Source organism: Anomaloglossus baeobatrachus, chromosome 4 (assembly GCF_048569485.1).
Source record: "Anomaloglossus baeobatrachus isolate aAnoBae1 chromosome 4, aAnoBae1.hap1, whole genome shotgun sequence".
NCBI classification, from domain to species: Eukaryota; Metazoa; Chordata; class Amphibia; order Anura; family Aromobatidae; genus Anomaloglossus; species Anomaloglossus baeobatrachus.
Window position 1 is genome coordinate 284,906,253 of NC_134356.1, and position 21,992 is coordinate 284,928,244.

The 21,992-nt window shown below is 44.2% G+C and overlaps 1 protein-coding gene across 1 annotated transcript in view; it reads left to right on the forward strand.

Annotated features, from left to right (window-relative positions):
• The window catches only part of TPH2 (tryptophan hydroxylase 2), a 737,869-nt gene that overhangs the window by 246,567 nt on the left and 469,310 nt on the right, over positions 1–21,992 (forward strand). The gene's annotated exons all lie outside the window — the stretch shown is intronic.

A 21,992-nucleotide genomic window follows, 5' to 3' on the forward strand; every position in this document is an offset into this window, starting at 1 on the left:
AGTTCACTTTCACAGGCATTGAGATCTATAATTGAGTTTATTATCAATAATTGCATCAAATCCTTCTGTATTGTAGTAATCCATTCAGCGAAGAAATATCTTTTGTTTTGTCCCAAAACCAATAACCGTACACCTTACAATACTGAACCTCATCGGCCATTTTACTGCTTATTTTTGCCTATGGAGCACAGGGGAATGACATTCCTATACACTATATGTTTATCTATCTATCTATCTATCTATCTATCTATCTATCTATCTATCTATCTATCTATTCCATCTATCTGTCTATCTGATCTGTCTGTCTGTCTATCTATCTCTATAGATAGATAGATAGATAAATAGATATCGAAAATAGGCAGATAGCTATCTATCTGTCTAGCTACAATATCCTATTTATCTATCTATCTATCTATCGTATTTATCTATCTATCTACAGTATTTATCTATCTACAGCATTTATCTATGTATCTACCTTATTTATGTACAGTATCTATCTCTGATATCTATCTATCTATGTATCTATTATCTATCTATCTATCTATCTATCTATCTATCTATCTATTATCTACATTATCTACATTATGTACAGTATTTATCTATCTACCTATCTATCTACAGTATCTATCCATCCATCTGTCTATCTATCTATCTATCTATCTATCTATCTATCTACCTATCTATTATCTACAGTATTTATCTACCTATCTATCTACAGTATCTATCTCTGATATCTACCTATCTATCTACAGTATCTATCTCTGATATCTACCTATCTATCTACAGTATCTATCTCTGATATCTACCTTTCTATCTACAGTATCTATCTCTGATATCTACCTTTCTATCTACAGTATCTATCTCTGATATCTATCTATCTACAGTATCTATCTCTGATATCTACCTTTCTATCTACAGTATCTATCTCTGATATCTATCTATCTACAGTATCTATCTCTGATATCTATCTATCTACAGTATTCTAGCTCTCCCTCTCATATATATATATATATATATATATATATATAAAAAAAGAGCGAGAGCTAGATACTGTAGATAGATAGATATCAGAGATAGATACTGTAGATATCTCTCTCTCTCACTCTCTTTCTCTCTCTCTGTATATGTATATATATATATATATATATATATATATGTATTCTATATAGCTAACCCTTCAGATTTTGCTTGACTTTACAATAAATAATTGAGACATATTATTTTTGGCTTCTATAGGGTGGTTACAACGTTGGAAAGACACAAGCTTCATTGAAATATGCTCAGATCTTGTGCTTTATGCTTGAGATGCACTCAGATCTTGATAAATGACTGGCATGTTATAACAGAGATGTCTGTCTGACGCTGAGCGCACAGTATTCAGTCTCTAAATAAAAATGTATATTACCATCTGTTTCCATTAGGTTCAGATTGAGTTTTTTGATTATGTGATACATTTTGTGTTTGCGCAACAACACGTTTTTCACCTTTCGGAGAGATTGATGAGCTAGTCCCCCGACTCTCTATTATTAAGAGAAAAAGCAAACCCATGACTTTTAGTCCCGTCATACTGTTCTCCCACTGCAGAGAAATAACTTATGGAAATTGGACTCTTTCTAGAGAGAATACAACCAATTTTACAGCCAGCATTATAGAGGATTGCTGTTTACTTATGGAAACATTGAGCTATGTCACACATGGATTTAGCAATTTGAGGCAATTGTAGAAAGGGCACAGTATGTTGGATTTCGGGACGCGTCTAGGACATAGCATTTCATTGCATCAGAATATTAGCATTCCAGCCGCATGAAATCTCTGTGTTATTAGATAAGCTGATCGTAGACATGAACTTGTCTGCTGACTATTTATTTGTATTTGTTACAGCCTTTTTCGCATTGTGCTTGCAGTTTATGATTTTGTTCTCTCTTATAATGGAGAAAATATATTATAATAGGAGCGCATTTAATGGCGCACATTTAGGAAGCCGCTCAGCCTATAACCTGTTTGGAACCCTTCAATACTCTTTTGGAATAATTAAGTTGAGAAAAATCTAAATGAATCTCACACTACAACAGATTGGAAAAGCATAAGCAGGTATACGAGCAACAGGTTTTTTTTATGCTGAAGCTGTAATAAAACCTTTTATCAATCTGCCCTTGCCAGGCCCACAGCCAATGGAACAGCACTGCTGGAATGTTGTGCTGTATAATCGGACTATTTCCAATTCCCATTGCACAGTGTTGTATGATTTTGTAATGGTTGATTCATTCTTTATAATGTGAATGTTTGGTCTTTCTAGGACATGACAGATTTGTTTATATGGCATTTTAGATTTTTTCATAATAGGAAATAGACTCAGTGATAGTGGATCTGCTGTCAGCTTTGTCCATGTGCATATTGTCTAGATTGAAAAGAAAATGCTTTCCAAAATGGGAGCAAAAAGGATAGAAGATGCAGCTTGGTCTTTTAAATTTCACTTTTTATACGTTTGTCTACATGCTCGGACTGGCCCACCGGGGGACAGATAAATTCCCAGGTGGGCCCCATTCTATAAATAATAGTTGCACAATACACTTTATTCACTGTGTACTGACAATGGCAACATCTCACCATTTATTTATCAAATGGCCAATTTTATTATATGGTAAATTTGTGAATGCGGATAATGTAATATAAATATGTAGCCTCAAACCCTATGTCACTATTGGGCTCTTGTCACCTAATTCTGACTCTATGCAAGAACATATGTACGTCTACATAAATCAATGATGTCTTTGTAATATGATACTGAAAATGACATTTAGATGTGTGAAGCTAGTATATTAACGGCTACTGGAAAGAGGTGGCCATGATATACCAGCTGCTGTGTATATGTATGTATTAGCCATTATCATGATACAACTTGGCTCAATGAGACTACAGGTGCCCAGGATTTCTCTGTCTACTATGACCATTCCTGGATCCATCTTTTCTCTAAGCTTCACATGTTTGGTTTTATTATGTTAAAATTGAGAAAATACAACCTTCCAGTACACAATACTTACATATGGTGCGTAGGAGAGATACTGTTGACGTTGACCCTGTAATAATCAATGCCTAGGTATTTTCTACAAAAATGTTGATGCTTTAGCGAACGTATTCAAGGACCCTTTTATAAGATGTACACCAAGGCTATATACTTGGTAAACAAGAGATAGAAAATAATTAAAAATAATGAAAAAAGCTTAATTTTTAACTGCATTATTGTTATTTCTGGTGAAACATTTGGCCTTGCTGAATGCTGTAGAATAAAACTCTTCTCTTCAACCTTAAGACAAGTTGTCATCTTCTGGGGGATGCAAGGGAGGAGATTATCTATTATACCAGAAAAGTACATAAGTAATATTTCTGCTCTACTGTATAATGGGTGGCTACACAATAATTCACAGTAGAATGGAAAATTCATTGTCGTTACTTGTTGGCTGTCGTATCTGTTGATTATTTGTTTTCTGCATAGCAATTATATATTACAGGGTTTGTGCTAGGGATGTCGATTATCTCTGGCAGCCACATAAACAATGAAGTGAGCTGAGTTTTGCATTCTTGGCTGATGCCCTATTCAGACAGGGCTTTACAGAGCATAAAGTTCAGGATCATTCGAGGTCCCACACTGCATAATATAAGTGCAGTGTTACTTTACCTAGAGTTCAGGATCAGTCGAGGTCCCAGCACTGCGTAATATAAGTGAAGTGTTACTTTACTTAGAGTTCAGGATCAGTCGAGGTCCCAGCACTGCGTAATATAAGTGCAGTGTTACTTTACCTAGAGTTCAGGTTCAGTCGAGGTCCCACACTGCATAATATAAGTGCAGTGTTACTTTACCTAGAGTTGAGGATCAGTCGAGGTCCCACACTGCATAATATAAGTGCAGTGTTACTTTGCCTAGAGTTCAGGATCAGTCGAGGTCCCACACTGCATAATATAAGTGCAGTGTTACTTTACCTAGAGTTCAGGATCAGTCGAGGTCCCACACTGTATAATATAAGTGCAGTGTTACTTTAGCTAGAATTCAGGATCAGTCGAGGTCCCACACTGCATAATATAAGTGCAGTGTTACTTTACCTAGAGTCCAGGATCAGTCGAGGTCCCAGCACTGTGTAATATAAGTGCAGTGTTACTTTACCTAGAGTTCAGGATCAGTCGAGGTCCCAGCACTGTGTAATATAAGTGAAGTGTTACTTTGCCTAGAGTTCAGGATCAGTCGAGGTCCCAGCACTGCATATTATAAGTGCAGTGTTACTTTGCCTAGAGTTCAGGATCAGTCGAGGTCCCAACACTGTGTAATATAAGTGCAGTGTTACTTTTGTAAAATAAAGTGCATAAAAGTGTTCCATAATTACATAAAAGTATTTAAAACAAATATTAGAGGTATGTGAACTAAAAACAATTAAGAAAACTTCCCACCACTTTGCAGATTATTTTTAGCAGGACCTTTTGAAGGAGGTCGAACATATATTTTAGACATAAGCAACGGTAAACCTTGTCCAGACCTGGGCAAGGTACCAAAGGCTTTAAACAGTTGCATACTACTGATAAGTGTGAGTTTGGGAACCTCGGTGTCAAAAGACACTACAATCCTTCCACCTGAAGTCACACTTCCAATGGTAGTTGCAATCTCAGTATAAAGATAATGTTGGATACTATGGAATCCACTATTTACCCTGTGTGTCATAGACTCAGCACAACAGCGCAATGACATCACTAGACTGTGCCGAGCCTCAATTCATACAGTACAGACTGGAGCAGTGCATCAGGTAATAGGGTTAGGTGATTCCTTTTATTTCTTTATTTTAAATTATCAGCCACTAGTGAGAGAGTATGTGGGAACATCACACTGTGTGGGGAGATGTGGGGGCCATCATACTATGTGGGGGGGCCTGTGAGTGATCATACTGTTTGGGGACGGATTTTCAAGATCATATTGTATGTGGTGGATCATACAGTGTATAGGGGGTTGTTGGGACCATCATACTGTTTGTGTGAAGCCTGCTCTCGCTGCAGTCAAATGTACACAGTGTAGAGAACCAGAATGGCGCAGCTCTAAGCACTGTGTTGCGTCTGTTTTGAAGTGAACGTGAGATTAGCTGCAGAAATAGGTTGTCATCAACATCTGAGTCCTCAAAACTCCTTTACGACATCATTAGTTCAAATAGTCAACAATTTATTCACTCTCATTTATTTTATCATTATTTATTGTTTATTATTATTATTATTATTATTTTATTTTACCGTTCTGTATACTACGTACTTTTATACTACACGACATGACTTTATTCTGGATTGTAAATTTACATCTGTAGATGTGCAGATTGTAATCAAGCCGTTGCTGCGATGCCGAGCGCGATAGTCCCCGCCCCGTCGCATCTGCGATATCATTGTGATAGCTTCCGTAGCAAATATTATCGATACGGCACCTTCACATGCACTCACTTGCTGTGCGACGTCGCTCTGGCCGGTGAACCAACTCCTTATTAAGGGGGCGGGTCGTGCGGCGTCACTGCGACGTCACATGGCAGGCGGCCAATAGGAGCGGAGGGGCAGAGATGAGCGGGATGTAAACATTTCGCCCTCCTCCTTCCTTCCGCATAGCCGATGGGAGCCGCGGTGACGCAGGTAGGAGATGTTCCTCGCTCCTGCGACTTCACACACAGCGATGTGTGCTGCCGCAGGAGCGAGCAACAACATCGGGCCGTCGCGTCAGCGTAATTATGGAATTCACCGACGCTACACCGATGATACGATTACGGCGATTTTGCGCTCGTTTATCGTATCATCTAGGATTTACACACTACGACATCGAGACCGACGCAGGAAGTGCGTCACTTTCGACATGACCCCACTGACATCGCACCTGCGATGTCGTAGTGGGCAAAGTACCCCTTAGGCTATGCTTAGGCAAACAGAATGGGACAATGCTGTACAGCCCTGAACTGAACAAAAAATTAAAGGTTGTACTCGTCAGACCTGCACAGCCCACGTAAACTGCTAAACTGTGGGGCTGCTGAGAGTAGGACCCTCACCAATCTAATAATACTGGACTTTCCTAATAATGTAATCTTAAATGCATCCTAATGAGAATATTTTTTAACCCTTGCGTAGTCTGTCCCATTCTCACATATTTTTAGCAGTAGTCAAGTTTTCCAAATTGCTGTACATATTTTACTTGTGTTGGAGATTTTTGAATTTTGTTAAATATATTTGGTCCTGCATTCTACAATTTGATACTTCAATATTCTGTGTGTAATGTCTGAGATCACTGGAATATAAAACTTCATAACTCGAATTTAGAGATTTTCCCACTGAATTGCATCAGTTGATATACTATAGTGCCATTGTACAGTTCAATTATAGACCCAGCATCATAAACTGTATGGCCAGAAGAACAGTACAGGTCAAATGTTTGTACTCAGCTTTTCAAGCTGTGGTTTTCCTGTCTCTTTTTTGGAACGTGCACATTGTAAATTCAGTAAAGACATGTGGAAAACAAACCACAAACATGTTAAACCTTAGATTTCTCAAAGTACCCTCTTTAAAGCATGCTTTACATGTTACGATTCTGCATACGATATCGTATGCGATCGTAACCGCCCCCATCGTATGTGTGGCACATTCAATTTTGTTGAATGTGCCGCACAAACGATTAACTTCCGGCACATGTACTTACCCGCCCATATGACCTCAATGTGGGCGGCGAACATCCACTTCCTGGAGTGGGAGGGACGTTCGGTGTCACATCGACGTCACGCAGCAGCCGGCCAATAGATGCGGAGGGGCGGAGATGAGCGGGACGTAAACATCCCACCCACCTCCTTCCTTCCGCATTGCTGGCCGGGAGCCGCAGGACGCAGGTAAGATCTGTTCATCGTTCTTATGGTATCACATACTGCGATGTGTGCTACCCCGGGTACGATGAGCAACCTGACGTTCAATTCATGAGGAATGAACGACGTGCGTGCGATGAACGTTTTACCGTTCATTCGCAATCGCATGTAGCTGTTACACACTACAATGTACCTTATGATGCCGGATGTGCGTCACTTACGATTTGACCCCGCCGACACATCGTAATATATATTGTAGTGTGTAAAGCGGGTTTTACGCTGATGATAGCTTTACACCCCTTGACATTCTCTCAAGCAGATTTTTCAGTACTTAGGAGAAATTGCAAAACAAATTGTAAAGTACATTTTCTGCTGTTACCTTTGCGAATTTAGTAAATTTGAAACTAAAACATTTTTGTGGGAAAAATATGATTTTTTTGTTATTTTTCACAGCTCAACGTCATAAAATTCTGTGAAACACCTAACGGTTCAAGGTGCTCACCACAAATCTAGATAGATTCCTTGAGGGGTCTAGTTTCCAAAATGGAGTCACTTTCTGGGGGATTTCCAATTCTGTATGCACATCAGGGGCTCTATATTTGCAACAGGACATCCGCTATCAATTACAGACATTTTTGCAATCTAAGGCCCTGTGCGCACGCTGCAGATTTACCGCAGATTTTGCCATGGATTTGCCGCCGATTTGCTGCAGAAAATGTGTCTAACATTGCTGCAGTCATTCCCCAGCAAATCCTATGGGTTTGAAAAAATGCTGTGCGCACACTGCGTTTTTTTCATACCCGCGGATTTACCCGCGGATTTTCCGCTGCGGAATTAATGAGCATGTCACTTGCATGTCACTTCTTTTCCTCAGGTACCTGCGATTTTTGCCATAGATAATGGTAAAAACCACGGGGAGAAATTTGCGGAAAATCCGCGGTAAATCTGCGGTAAACCGCGGCAAATCGCGGCAGAAACGCAGGTGTAGTTTTACCGCGGTTTTTACCGCGGGTGCGGGATTCTTTCAGAGGGTCCATTTTCTCAAGAAAAATGCACTTGCTAGTGCGCACATAGCCTAAAAGTTGAATGGTGCTCCCACCCTTCTGAGCCCCAAACAATAGTTTACCACTACATATAGGATATCTGCATACTCAGAAGAAATAAAACAATAAATTTTATTGTGCATTTGTTCCTGATATCCTTGTGAAAATGAAAACTTTGGGGCGAAAATAACATTTTTGTGGGAAAAGTAAAATGTTTATTTTTTCCTTCCACATTGCTTTGGTTCTTGTGAAGCATCTAAAGGGTTAATACATTTCTTAGATGTGGTTTTCAGCAGTTTGAGGTCTGTAGTTCTTAGAATGGGGTCACTTTTAGGTATTTTCTGTCACCTAGGCCTCTCAAAGTCACTTCAAATGTGATGTGGTCCCTAAAAAAATGGTTTTGTAAATTTTGTTGGAAAAATGAGAAATTGCTGATAAACTTTTAACCCTTTCAACTTTCTAACAAAAAAAAAAATATGTTTCAAAAAATGGTGCTAATGTAAAGTAGACATGTGGGAAATGTTATTTATTAACTATTTTTTGTGACATTAATCTATGGTTTAAGGGCATAAAAATTAATAGTTTTAAAATTGTGAAATTTTCAATTTTTTCGCCAAATTTTTGATAGTTTCATAAATCAACACAAATAATATTGACCAAAGTTTTCTAGTGTCATGAAGTACAATATGTCAAGTAAAAACAATGTCAGAATCACTGGGACATGTTAAAGTGTTCCAGAGTAATTACCAAATAAACTGACACTGGTCAGAATTAAAAAATGAGACTTGTCATCAATGTACAAAGTTACTTGGTCCTTAAGGGGTTAAAGTGTAACCGTCATTTTTTTTCCCCATAAATCAATAGCACAGATGCAAATAAGCAACTTTGTCATATATCTTATCAAACAAATTTGCTTCTTTCAATTATCAAAATTCCTAATTCGGAGGTAAAATCTGTATTCAGTGAAGACTTTCTCTTTACAGAGATAGGAGAGGGAAGCTGTAATTGATGAGATTCTGTGATAATGGGAGGGGAGGAGCTGGAGGCTGAGGGAAGAGCTAGAGGCAGAGGGAGGAGTTGGAGGCAGAGGGAGGAGCTGGAGGAAGAGGGAGGAGCTGGAGGAAGAGGGAGGAGCTAGAGGCAAAGGGAGGAGCTGGAGGCAGAGGGAGGAGCTGGAAGCAGAGGGAGGAGCTAGAGGCAGAGGGAGGAGCTGGAGGCAGAGGGAAGAGCTGGAGGCTGAGGGAAGAGCTAGAGACAGAGGGAGGAGCTGGAGGCTGAGGGAAGAGCTGGAGGCTGAGGGAAGAGCTGGAGGCAGAGCGAGGAGCTGGAGGAAGAGGAAGGAGCTGGAGGCAGATGGAGGAGCGAGAAGCAGAGGAAGGAGCTGGAGGCAGTAGGAGGAGTTGGAGGCAGAGGGAAGAGCTGGAGGCTGAGGGAAGAGCTGGAGGCAGAGGGAGGAGCTGGAGGCTGAGGGAAGAGCTGGAGGCAGAGGGAGGAGCTGGAGGCTGAGGGAGGAGCTGGAGGAAGAGGAAGGAGCTGGAGGCAGATGGAGGAGCGAGAAGCAGAGGAAGGAGCTGGAGGCAGTGGGAGGAGTTGGAGGCAGAGGGAAGAGCTGGAGGCAGAGGGAGGAGCTGGAGGCAGAGGGAGGAGCTAGAGGCAGAGGGAGGAGCTGGAGGCAGAGGGGGGAGCTGGAGGCAGAGGGAGGAGCTAGAGGCAGAGGGAGCAGCTAGAGGCTGAGGGAGGAGCTGGAGGCAGAGGGAGGAGCTGGGGGGCAGAGGGAGGAGCTAGAGGCAGAGGGAGCAGCTAGAGGCTGAGGGAGGAGCTGGAGGCAGAGGGAGGAGCTGGAGGCAGAGGGAGGAGCTAGAGGCAGAGCTGAAAGCACACAATTTAACCAGAGAAGATAAACCTATGACTGGTGCTAAAGGTGCAGGAGTTTAAAAAGGAGATAGCCCTTCCAAGGGCTTACAACAAGGAACAATCTAAACAGCACCAAGAGTCCCAGGAATTAAGCAGGACTGCTGCCCTGCATCATCTGCAACAAATGCGCAGTGCAACCCAGTGACTGAAACGAAACAAAAGGGATAGGTATTGGCCTAGTTTTACAAGAGGCCTGAAGACCCTTGTTACCAGGGAAAGACTGATTGAACCTTTTGATAGGATTGTTGGTGTTGATGCTATTATTCCTTTGGTCCATAGCCTTTCCAAAATAATGCAAGGACCGCCTTATTTGGGAAGCACGGATTTTTTTCACTTCAAAATTAATTCTGCCTTTAGCCAATACAGATGTGTGTGTGCATGTGTGGGAAGGGTTGGGGATTTGCAAGAATCATAGTTGACCAATATGTCTTTTTAAGAAGGATCTGTGAAAAACATTTGGAATCAAGAATTATGGAGAAAGTTTTTAAGAAAAGCTACCGAGTTGATATCCTTGATTATTTCATAAGGAAGTGGATCCTAGCTTACTGGAAGGGACATTATTATTTATTATTATAGCGCCATTTATTTCATGTTGCTTTGTATGTGAAAAGGGGCATACATAGACAAGTACAATAATCATGAACAAAACAAGGCACTGGTACAGGAGGAGAGAGGACCCTGCCCGTGTGAGGGCTCACAGTCTACAGGGGATGGTTGAGGATACAGTAGGTAAAGGTAGAGCTGGCCATGGAGTGGTTCAATTGATTTAGGCTCGCTGCATGCTGCAATTTTTCCCCTGACAGATTCAGTCATCAGCACTGCTGTATTGAATAACATTATTCCAATTGCTATTCGATAAAAATTAGATAGGACTCGTCCGATTAATACGGTGGTGTGAGCCAAGCATAAGGCACAGAAAAGAAATGATGATCAAATAGCTTAGTGTTAAACATAAAGTAGCTCTGAGATTGTAATGCTCAAAGGGGCATTATAGCTGATGGCTCCATATACATTAAACAAATGGCAATATAAACCACATATAAAGAAGTGCATGTACCTTATCTAATATTTAACACTAATCCAAAAGCTTATTGATCCATGTATATGGAAGACACTTAAGGCAATTAAATAATATTACTCAGATGAGCATTAAAGCTGATAGCCCCTTATGCTATGGAAATATGAGAACACATATGACTTATCTAATACTTTTTATGCAACATGTTTCCCCTATAAAGGTTGATCATGAGTGGATATTGGGCTCATATATGAAACTGTGGCGCCCCTGACCTGGTCAGGCACCACTGAGTACTGCACCCATTCTGGGGACAGTACAATACAGGTAATCCAGATGGCTGACAGGGGTGTGGAACACAGGCGCATAGTGATCAGGTCTCACACATGTACCCATGAGAGGACCCCTGGGGATCCCAGGAGGGGGCAAAGCCTATACCTCCACTGGAATAGTGGCAGGGGGTTAAAAAGCCTCCATCTCCTCTCAAGGGGTGTGGTGGAGAGTCTGGTTGCTAGGTGGCGTAGGCAAGAACAGGAGAGGAGGAGCAGTGAGTCGGTTAGAAGGAGAACTCCAGAGGGCTCAGTGAGGAGCAGACCTGTGGGGCTGATGCTGTCTAACAGCGCCCGCGCAGTGACTACAGACGGGGGAGAACGGTCAACTAGGAGTGCTGCCTGAAAGCCAGCTTCAGCTAGAGAGTGCACGGAGTGGGAAGTACGGAGACTTCTAGAGAGCACCAGGCCCAACCGGGCGGCAGATCCCGAAGCGAGGATAGATTCACCTTTCCCTGCTAAACCTGCCGGTGTGGGGCTCTTACAGCCCACACCACAACAACCAAAAGCCGCAGCCACGTAACCGCAAGTAGGGCCCATAGGTCACAGGAGGCAAGAGGCTGGAGTGGCCTGGCCCGGGGAACAAGCACACGGCAAAACAAGAAGGGGAGAGAGGCTTGGAGCATCTTCCCTGGGTGACCCCCATAGGGACTCAAAGTCGGGGTCACCCCAAACCACCAAGGGCTAAGGAAGGCGAGTTTGTAGTCACCCTCATACAGTCAGCCGGAAGGATACCTGGTTCCCACCTGGTTCATCCCAGCTACGCCCGGGTTACTCACCCTGCCACCTGAAGTGAGTAAAAACCCTGAAAGACACTCTGCCTGTGTGTGGTCATTCTGCGACTTGTGGTACTACAGCTTTACAAAGGGCCCTGGGGCTTGCCTCACTCTCAGGAGGCTACTACACCCGACTGCACCCACCATCAGCCCCAGGCGTCCTCTAACCTGCAGTGGCGGTCCCCTCTGACCGCAAATACTGAGAGTGGCGTCACGATCAACACTGAAGATTCCCTACCTGTGACCAGCACCAGCTACGTGGAGTCCCTGAAGGTATGCACTGATACAACAACCGTGGGGCTTCACATCTGGCGTCACGAACAGGATAAGGACTAGACCTGTTCAGACAGGTGACCATGTGCCTGGGCGGTCCGCTTGAAAAATTGGAAGCGCCGCCATATTGCCACCATGAAAAGCGCGCTGAAAAACAACAGCAGCCCGCGCTGGAAGAAGTTACCGCCCACGAAGAGGCGTGGCTACCCAGAGATCCCCTGCGGAGTTCTGACCTTGCCAGCTATGAGAGTGGAAGCGTCCAGAGACGTCGGGACAGAAAGGGAGCCAGAAGCCTGCTGCTGGGAGAGGAACTGCTGAAAGAGGCAGAGCAGAAACTGGACAGCTTGTTACAGGAGGCAGCGAAGAGTCCACTGCTGGGAGACCGTGCAGAAGACGGCGCGGAAGAAATGGCGTCTGACCGCAGGAACCCAGAACCAGGCTCCGCTGCCTGGTGGTACCGAGAGCTGGCCCAGTTTTGCAACCGGCTGGAGACCCGGGTCGTGGAGCAGATTCGGGAGGAACGGATGGAACTGCAGGAGCTGACCGCGGCGGTTCGGGCCTATGAAGGGAGAGCTGCATGCCGGGTGTCAGGCGGGATGGCGACGACGCAGACCCCAGTGCTACCAACAACGGGTGAGTCGAATGATGCCCCGGCCCGCGCAAGTGCCCCGACCCCTGCTGCCACGTCCGCGGTCCCTGAAGAGGCGTCCGGTGCGGCGACGCTGAAGCAGGCCGCAGCCACGCCAGGTGCGGCCCTCCAAGCCCCAGCGGCTGCAGCGATGCCCTGCTCGGCCCACCAAGACCCAGTCCCTGCAGCGATGCCCTGCCCGGCCCGCCAGGACCAGGCCGCCGCCATCCTGGGCGCGGCCCGCCAAGATCAGGCCGCCGCCATACAGGGCGCGGCCCGCCAAGCCCAGACTGCTGCAGCGATGTCCAGCCCAGCCTGCACAGAGCCCCCGGCAACAGCGACACTGATCCAGGCCGCCGCCATGCCAGGCGCGGCCCGCCAAGACCAGGCCGCCGCCATCCCGGGCGCGGCCCGCCAAGACCAGGCCGCCGCCATACAGGGCGCGGCCCGCCAAGACCAGGCCGCCGCCATGCCAGGCGCGGCCCGCCAAGGAAAGACTACCTCAGCATTTACCCCGGCCTGTAAGGCCAGAGCAGACACCGCTCCCCGGTCCACAGAGGTTCCTGATAGGCAGCCCACGGTGGGTGAAGACCCTGCATATTGGCAGATGAAGGCTGACCTGGAGGCCAAATTTCCACAATGGTTGGTGAGCCAATACATACCCCCTCCGCATACCCCAAAGAGTCTCCTGCTAACTCCTGCAGCAGCTACACCAAGGAGTCCCTCACCTGGGCCGGCTGAAGAGCATCCATCCCCGGCACTGCCACAGCTGGAGTGCCAGGAAGAACTAAGGGGGAGAGGAGGCCAGGGAGCAGAAGGGTTGACTCCGACTCCAGTGCCACCAGTAGCAGATGTGTATTCAGAGCCGGAAATGCTGCCATACTCCCGCTGGGACGAGGAGGACCTGACCCCCTCTGCAGAAGAAGAGCTGCCAAAGAGCTTCACCTGGGAGCCCACAGGCATGGATCCAGCCCGCAAGACACGGCGCAGAAGAACACAGTTTGCTCCAGCACCACAGTCTCCTGAACAGAGAGCAGTCACCGCCAGAGACCTAAAGGAGAAGCGTTTGTTGAGAGAGTCCAAAGCCCAGGCTAGAGGACCCCTGTGTTATGGCGTAGTGGAAGACTTTAATCTGAAAAGCGGCTATGGATTCATTGTAGCACCAGGAATAAAAGAAGGGATATTTGTAAACCGCAGAGATGTGAACGCTCATCTGCCAAGAGGACACCCTTGCAGAAATCTAAAGATGGGAGATTCCGTTCAGTTCACCCTGCATCAAGGCGAAAGAGGATTGTATGCTTTGGGCGTAACGCTATGTCCCAACAAACCTTACAGCCATCCCCTGCAACAAGAAAGACAAGAAAGACAAGAAAGACAAGAAAGACAAGAAAGACAAGAAAGACAAGAAAGACAAGACAGAGATAGAGAAACAGATACAGAAAAGGAATCAGATGCAGACCAAGAAAGGAAAGACACAGAACCTATAGATGAGGCAACCACAGATGAAGACAGAGACAAAGAGCAGGAAAGTCACAGGTGCCAGTGCCCAACGTGCCCTCGCCCTAGTGAAAAAGAGGAGTAAAGCAAAGTAAAGTAAGAAGTTACTGTTTTGACCAGTTTTGAAAAGTTTTGTTTGCAACGTTAAAGAAATGCGCCCACAAAAACTATTGTGAGAAATAAACTTAAGGCTATGAACTTGCTATAGCCACAAACTCTCGCAGTGTAAATAGTTACACCAGTGGCACCACCACCAGGGCCAGCCTGTTTAGGGGCTTGGCTCGTCTGCAACCAGGGGGGGCCCGTCCGTAGAAAAGGGCCTTGGCTCACCTGCGACCAGAGAGCACGCCTGTTTATGGGGCCTTGGCTCACCACCACAAAGAGGGTACCTGGTCAGCACCAACTGTGGAGGCCGCCTCTGCATCCTGCCAGAAGAGGCTGACGGCGCGGATCCACCAGGCCAGGTATACCCTGAAACCACCAGCCCATGTAAGCCGCCTCTACATCCTGCCAGAAGTGGCTGAAGTCGCGGCCAACGGGAGAGGAAGATTGGAGGAAAGGTCTGGAGAAACGGATGGCCCAGACCTGGTTACCAAAAGGACCGGTGACCTGCCTCCTGAGAGGGTTTTGGGTGGGTTAACGGACTTGTGGGTGGAGGGTGGTGATGTCTGATACCTGGTGCTTTTAAAAATGTTTTACATGTTTTAATGTTTTATGCATTTTAAAATGTTGTCTTGCAGCCCGAGGACGTGCTGGTGATAACTAAGGGGGAATGTGGCGCCCCTGACCTGGTCAGGCACCACTGAGTACTGCACCCATTCTGGGGACAGTACAATACAGGTAATCCAGATGGCTGACAGGGGTGTGGAACACAGGCGCATAGTGATCAGGTCTCACACATGTACCCATGAGAGGACCCCTGGGGATCCCAGGAGGGGGCAAAGCCTATACCTCCACTGGAATAGTGGCAGGGGGTTAAAAAGCCTCCATCTCCTCTCAAGGGGTGTGGTGGAGAGTCTGGTTGCTAGGTGGCGTAGGCAAGAACAGGAGAGGAGGAGCAGTGAGTCGGTTAGAAGGAGAACTCCAGAGGGCTCAGTGAGGAGCAGACCTGTGGGGCTGATGCTGTCTAACAGCGCCCGCGCAGTGACTACAGACGGGGGAGAACGGTCAACTAGGAGTGCTGCCTGAAAGCCAGCTTCAGCTAGAGAGTGCACGGAGTGGGAAGTACGGAGACTTCTAGAGAGCACCAGGCCCAACCGGGCGGCAGATCCCGAAGCGAGGATAGATTCACCTTTCCCTGCTAAACCTGCCGGTGTGGGGCTCTTACAGCCCACACCACAACAACCAAAAGCCGCAGCCACGTAACCGCAAGTAGGGCCCATAGGTCACAGGAGGCAAGAGGCTGGAGTGGCCTGGCCCGGGGAACAAGCACACGGCAAAACAAGAAGGGGAGAGAGGCTTGGAGCATCTTCCCTGGGTGACCCCCATAGGGACTCAAAGTCGGGGTCACCCCAAACCACCAAGGGCTAAGGAAGGCGAGTTTGTAGTCACCCTCATACAGTCAGCCGGAAGGATACCTGGTTCCCACCTGGTTCATCCCAGCTACGCCCGGGTTACTCACCCTGCCACCTGAAGTGAGTAAAAACCCTGAAAGACACTCTGCCTGTGTGTGGTCATTCTGCGACTTGTGGTACTACAGCTTTACAAAGGGCCCTGGGGCTTGCCTCACTCTCAGGAGGCTACTACACCCGACTGCACCCACCATCAGCCCCAGGCGTCCTCTAACCTGCAGTGGCGGTCCCCTCTGACCGCAAATACTGAGAGTGGCGTCACGATCAACACTGAAGATTCCCTACCTGTGACCAGCACCAGCTACGTGGAGTCCCTGAAGGTATGCACTGATACAACAACCGTGGGGCTTCACAAAACATACGCTGTATCAGAGCATTCAGGGTTTCACCGTCCCCGATGAAGGGCAGGCACTGCAGTGTCCTCCTCCAGTGTCCATCAGAGAGAGATTTTTCTGTGGATAGTGTGTGTTCCAGTGTACTGTGAAATAACCGAGACCCAGAGGTGACATAGGCACAGGAGTGTCCACGTGATCAGGACTCGTGTCCCTTAGAGTACAATCTCCCTGCAGCTGACGTGACCTCCATTTACACTGTGCATGCTTACAATATTCTTAGTTTAAAAATAATACCGTACAGATAGAATTTCAATCTGTATTACCATAGTACCGTGGCTTGATGAATATAATCATCACTTAGTTGACCAAGTCTCCATAGAAAAGAGTCTAACCTATTTAATTTATCATTGTTCAGAGCATACAAATAATGGTACCTAACTGAAATAATTCAGAGATATTAATGAGATTAATAATAGCCATTATTGTTTATAAATCAAAACCAAACCAGAGGTCTATCTACAGTGAGGAAAATAAGTATTTAATATACTGCTGAGTTTGCAAGTTTTCCCGCCTTCAAAGAATTTTTACCTAGGTACACTTAAACTATGACAGAAAGAATCCCCCAAAAAATCCAGAAAATCACATTGTATTGATTTTTAAATAATTTGCATTTGAATTATATTGCATGAAATAAGTAATTGATCACCTACCAACCAGCAACAATTCTGGCTCTCACAGAAGTGTTGTTTTTTTGTAATAATTTTTTTTCTTTAAGAAGCCCCCCCCTACACTGTCCTCGTTACCTGTATTAATTGCACCTGTTTAAATCCATTACCTGTATAAAAGACACCTGTCCACACACTCAGTCATACACACGCCAAGCTCTCCACCATGGCCAAGATCAAAGAGGGGGAATAAATTGTAGACCTTGACAAGATGGGATGGGCAATGGCAAGCACCTTGGTGAGAAGGCAACAACTGTTGGCACAATTATTAGAAAATGGAAGAAACACAAGATATCAATCTTACGTGGACTGGGGCACCATGCAAGATCTTGCCTCGTGAGGTAAGCATGATTCTGAAAAAGTCAGCAATCAGCACAGAACTACATGGGAGAACCTGGTCAATGACCTGAATAGAGTTTGGACCATAGTCTCAAACATTACTGTTAGTAACATACTACACCATCATGTATTAAAATCCTGCAGGGTACGCAAGGTCTCCTTGCTCATGCAAGGACATGTCCAGGCCAGTTCGCCAATGACCATCTGGATGATCTAGAGGACGCATGTGGTCAGATGAGACCAAAATAGAACTTTTTGGTATCAACTTCACTCACCATGTTAGGAGGAATAAGAAGGATGAGTACAACCTCAAGAACACAGTCCCTATCGTAAAGCATGGGGGAGGAAACATCACACTTTCAGGGTGCTTTTCTGCAAAGGGGAAAAGATGACTGCACCGTAATGAATGGAGTATGGATGGGTTCATGCATTGCAAGATTTTGGACAACTTTTTGGAGTTGGTAACAGATGAATTAGTCCAACAGGACTGGTTCAGGTTTTTTTTTTGCTAAGGCACAAATTTCAGAAGCACTAAAATATTCCCTATAATCTCAAACAATCGCTGGCAAGCAAAAATTACTTGTTTTTAGTCAGTTTTATTGCAAATCCAAGGGTGACCTGCAAGGACAGAATCATGATACTCCTGGAATAGTCATAGATGAAACTGGAGAGATACAAATCATTTTTGAGAAGGAGTATTGTCAGGGACTAACCCTTGAGATTTATAGAGGCAGAGAATCTGAGTTTTTAAAGTGCAAACATACATCATTTATTATAGAATAAGTGACAAATTTCAGTAAAAAACAACTTTCTTTAAAAACACGAACGCCATGACTAATCCAGAAAATGTTAGAATTGAAGTACAAAGGTAGAAAAATCCCCCATCGGAAAAATGCAAGGCACATAGAATATACAATAATGCATTTTTGCACCCGCGGCAAAAAAACGCGGCAAAACACATGCGTTTTTACCGCGATTTGGTGCGTTTTTGGCTGCATTTTGCTGCGTTTTTGATCTCTACGTTTTTCCAATGCATTGCATGGGGGGAAAACGCAGAAAAACGCAGGAAAGAATTGACATGTCCATTTTTTTTTTCAAGCTAAAAAACGCAGCTTAAAAAAAAAGTTGTGTGTGGACAGCAAAAATGAAAACTCATAGACTTTGCTGGGGAAGCAAAGTCATCCAGTTTTGAGGCCAAAAACGCACCCGAAAAACGCGCAAAAACGCCGCGAAAATAACGCACTGTGTGAACTTACCCTAATTAAGAAGATGATAGGTATACCGGACAATCCAGGCGTTAGGAGGACCCCAAAATGAACCTCTGTACGTTTCAATTCTTAAAGTTGTAGAATCTTCCTCAGGAGACGAGGTGCCGTGGTGAAGAATCCTCAGAAAGACAGGTTTAAATAGTACCGCTCTTAAGTGACGGACCCGGAAGTCACGTAAGCGGCGCATGCGAGGGTCTGTCTGGGTAGTCTCGCGTGATTCTCCGCCGTCACTGCACCGTGTACTGTGAAATACCTAAGACCCAGAGATGACATAGGCACAAGAGTGTCCATATGATTCTCCGTCACAGCGGAGAATCACGCGAGACTACCCAGACAGACCCTCGCATGCGCCGCTTACGTGACGCGGTACTATTTAACCCTGGCTTTCTGAGGATTCTTCACCATGGCACCTCGTTTCCTGAGGAAGATTCTACAACTTTAATAATTGAAACGTACATAGGGCATTTTGGGGTCCTTCTAACGCCTGGACTGTCCGGTATTCCAATCATCTTCTTAATTAGCCTCCTGAGGTTTTTTTGCTGGCATATAATCTATGTATCATCAGCACTCCAGGGAACCTTATACTTAGGACTATTGGGATTTAATAATATCAGTTGATAAATACATTTGACCCCATGTCCTCCATTTGGGTACAAACGTACTGCATTGTATTGTAATTACTGGAGTATATGCATGATCTGCTTTACATATCTACATTTTGATGTATTTCATTGGTGATCTACTATTATGTCTTGTGGTCATGCATTATTGTATATTCTATGTGCCTTGCATTTTTCGGATGGGGGATTTTTCTACCTTTGTACTTCAATTCTAACATTTTCTGGATGAGTCATGGCGTTCATGTTTTTAAAGAAAGTTTTTTACTGAAATTTGTCACTTATTCTATAATAGATGATGTATGTTTGCACTTTAAAACTCAGATTCTCTGTCTCTATAAACTATGATTATGAGTTTGTTCTACCCGAGGGGGCTCCTGTATATTTTGGGCCTATGCGATTTTCTTTAGTATGGTGGCATGGAATCCTATTCTAATATTCCCTTGAGATTTATGTATCTCCTCAAGAAAACCAAGGATACACCTATATTCACAGCTGGAATAGGGATTTGTTCTCAGTAATTAATTAGAGATGAGTTGAAACTTCGAGAGAGATCATCAACGCTAATGTTTTTAGTACTAGGTCATAAGGTTTTTGTGGTCTGTGATAACAGTAATTTTATGTTTGTCACCTTAGAGGAAGTGGAACAATTCCTCAAAGGCCCACTTGATTGTGAAAAATTCACAATTATTAATATCATCATTCTATTCAGAAAGTGAAAACTTTTGAAAAAGAAGACACATGGAGTGAGTTAAATGAGAGACGGTGTACCCTGTGTCAACACTGCTCCAATCTTTGAGACATCAACTTCCACCAGGAAAGGATATTGTAGGCAGGCTGGACCTATTCACGGTCAGATAAAAACATTCCTGTAAATCAGTGAAGGTACGGATTGCCTCAGGCTTCCAGTTAAGTACATCTATCCACTTTTTAGTCAAATCAGTAAGTGGTTTGACAATTGTAGAAAAGTTTTTAATAAATTTACGATAGTAGTTTGCAAGGCCTTCAGAGATTTGGGTGCACCCACTGCTTAGTAGTTTAGACCTTTTGGAGGAGTCAAGTTGTATGCCTTTTGTGGACAACATGTAACCCAGTAAATTTATTCCTTCAACTAAAAAAAACACATTTTTTAAGTTTAGCAAATAAAAAATTGTCTTTAAGTTTATCGAGTACAGAATGTACATGCAGTTGTGTCACTCAATATCAGATAAATAAACCAAGATCCAGATAGAAAATCACATACTTACACCTTATGTGTCTAAATATGTCATTAATAGTGATGGGCGAATAGTAACTATTCGGGTTTGGATAATGTTTACCGAATACTGAGTACTATTCCAGTATTCATTATGACAAGAAAAATGCTCCCCACTGACTTGCATTAGGTTCATTATTCGTGATGAATATTATTGAAATCGAGAGACCAGTGCTGTCACCGGCCTTCTCACTAGCCAGGGTAAGTCAGTGTCTAGGCACGTGATCACTGACGAGGGAAAAGACTTGTATAGGAATGTTAGGGAATGCAAGAATCAGCTTCAGGTGAGCGTAGGAGGTGACCCCGCTCCCCTCTCCCAAGTGCCAGTGCCTACTGTTGTATCGTGTTCCTGGTCTACCCTGTTTGTTGCGGCTCTCACCGAGAGTTCCCTTATTACTGGCGGAACTTTGGTAGTCATTGGTTGACATGGTGACCCTCAGGTGTGTTAAATGCTGTCTTGCACTTAACTTCTTGTCATAAGGATCAGGTGATATACACCCCTTAGATCAAGTTTGATGAACCAACAAGATGTGTGCAGAGATCAGGGATGATTGACAGAGGATATAAATGCTCTACGGAAATTGTGTTAAAATCATGGTGATCAACATGGTCTTAAACCACCATAGTATTACCTTCAAAAGAGAAACTTTCCCCTATTGGTAGATGGGAGCTTTTTTGCAGACTGTCTTCTATATTTTTCACACGTGGAGATTGGAGTTTGGTACCAGATCAATAAGGCAGTCATAATCCCTGCATGGAGGCAATTTTTCAGATTCAGAGACAGAATTTACATTGGGGCTTTGGCTTGGGCTGTTTTATTATGTTGAAATCGCTCTACAAAAGCTGGAACAAACTGGTCCAGGCAGTGTATTTGATTCATCACGGCTTGGAGGGGATCCGTAATTAATTGGCCAGTTAAACTGTCACATTACTCTGGAAACTCTAAAAAAAGGATACCACAAATAGACATAGTGCAAGTCACTCCATTTACCAGGCCCCAGGGGTAGCCCTGGCGTTCACCCAAATAACATATTATAACGTGTTTGGTGGGACCAACTTAAATATATGTAGACACAAGTTTCCTCTTTTTTTGAGGCAATAGATATAATAAAACTTTTGTTACAATTCAGGTAAACATTAGGAGTGTACACAAAGAAAATCTGTTGATGCATATTTACCATTACCAGACATTTCCCAATAAAGTATTCTTGTGACATTTGGTTGGCTTGTACGAGTCGGCATACAGTTTCCTAAGCTATTTTTAAATGTGTAATTGACTATATAGCTGTAAACAAAAAAAAAATCAGATTATACAGTCAATGACATATATAGGCCGATTTATTAGCCCATTGTTGCATACCCTTGGGCTATACGTTTGACAGACCATTTCAAACCATCCTGACAACTGTAATCGCTGAATAAGGTGTCAACCTGACCATGGCAAATCTGTTAAGTTAACATGACTACATTAGGTAATCGCTACTTAAATATTTTGCAATATATGGATTTATTATGACTTTACAAACTGTTAAAAGGGTTGGCCACTAAAT